The sequence below is a fragment of the Telopea speciosissima genome, chromosome 7, assembly GCF_018873765.1.
Source record: "Telopea speciosissima isolate NSW1024214 ecotype Mountain lineage chromosome 7, Tspe_v1, whole genome shotgun sequence".
NCBI classification, from domain to species: Eukaryota; Viridiplantae; Streptophyta; class Magnoliopsida; order Proteales; family Proteaceae; genus Telopea; species Telopea speciosissima.
The window spans coordinates 35,049,798-35,051,504 of NC_057922.1; the positions used below are offsets into that span (position 1 = coordinate 35,049,798).

Below are 1,707 nucleotides of genomic sequence, written 5' to 3' on the forward strand. Positions count from 1 at the left end.
TGCCCCTCTGAAAATGGTTAAACTTACAGCTGCCCCCCTGAATTTTCATTAATTTCATGTGTTTTTCTATTTTTCAAACTAAGTACCACTATAGTCTCTCCCGTTAGACAGAGACGTTATGTTATAACGGATCCCAATTTTTCAACATCGATGGATCATTCTGCCCCTTGATAGAATAAAATGACCAAAATGACCTTACCTATAAATAAAAAAAAGAAAAAACCTGCAACTCATCTTCCCCAAATCGTTTAGGGTTTGGGACGATTTGGGGAAGAAGAGTTCTTGAATCATAAATCAAGAATGGAAGTCCGCGAAGTTAAACCACTTCCTCTCTAAATTTGGTCCTCAATATGTAGCTCGTTTTGATCTAATTATGCCTATGTTATTCATGATGGTTACCAGATGGGAAGTGTTATTACTTCGTCGATTTGATCAATTTCTTCTTGATTTTCTCATGGAAAACTCAGGAATCTGCCGAGGCATCAGTTTGGAAATCTACAGAGCAAGATGTTTCCGGCATATTTCTCGTTGGTTGGGGTTTGTTGTGCGATATCGGTGGCGTCGTTCGGTTACCTTCATCCCTGGCGATCTTCATCCTCTGCGGAGAAGTATCAGCTTGGGTTTCTGATTTCTTCCTTCGCTTTCAATCTCACCAATTTGTTTGTCTTCACGCCCATGACAACCGAGGTAATGCTCTTTATTGTTTTATTCCCAAAACCCCTTAACCTTTTAGGGATTTTAGGTTAACTTGAAACCATTTTAGGAGCATCATCTAGAAATAATTCTTTTTCTGTGTTGATGCAAACTCTCGCTCATACCCAACAATGGTGTACGTTTTCATATTATGCGATGAACAAGAAATTTGGAATGATCCATGGGTTATCATCTCTTGCCAATATTATGTCCTTTGGTAGCCTCGCCATGCATTCCTGGAACTTGGCTGGTAAATTAAACCTCTAGTTAGAGGCCTTACGGATGTTTTTAATGCCTAGTGTTCATTTGTTCTTCCCTCCTGTCATCCATCCCCAAGAGCCCCAGCTCTGTCATCTGTGTTAATACTAGGTTAGTGCTTTTGCGGCAGGTGGTGATGAATCGATAAACTGTTTTTATTCTGGTAAATTGATAAACTCATACTCTGATTCTTATGGCATATGGGTTCACCACCATTGAATAAATTTGTGATGTTACATATCAGTAGAGGCTCTTTGAAAAGTAAAGGTAAGAAGAGTTTATGAATCTCTGTAGTAAATGGTTCCACTGCACACCATACTGATTCATTGGTAGTTTTCTGATCATTGTTGCCTGAAAGCACAATCTGGGTGAAGCAAATAAGGGCACATCACACCTGAAGACCTTTCCTGCTATCACTTCCTTGCACCCATCCTACATGTACAATCTGAGTTAAATCACTTCCATTCTTGATTTTTGATTCAAAAACTCATCTTCCCCAAACCCTAAACTATTTGGGGAAGATGAGTTGTAGGTTTTTTTTTTTTCCAGGTAAGGTCATTTTGGTCATTTTACCCTATCAAGGGGCAGAATGATCCATCGATGTTCAAAAACTGGGATCCATTATAACATAACGAATCTGTCTAACGGGAGGGACTATAGTGGTACTTAGTTTGGAAAGCAAGGGTGCACATGGAATTAGTGAAAATTCAGGGGGGCAACTGTAAGTTTGGCCATTTTCAGGGGGACATTTGGAAA

General features: G+C 39.5%; 1 pseudogene; it reads left to right on the forward strand.

Annotated features, from left to right (window-relative positions):
• Nucleotides 1-450: 450 nt before the first annotated feature.
• Nucleotides 451-1,119, forward strand: LOC122668493 (annotated as a pseudogene).
• The last annotated feature ends 588 nt before the right edge of the window (nucleotides 1,120-1,707 follow it).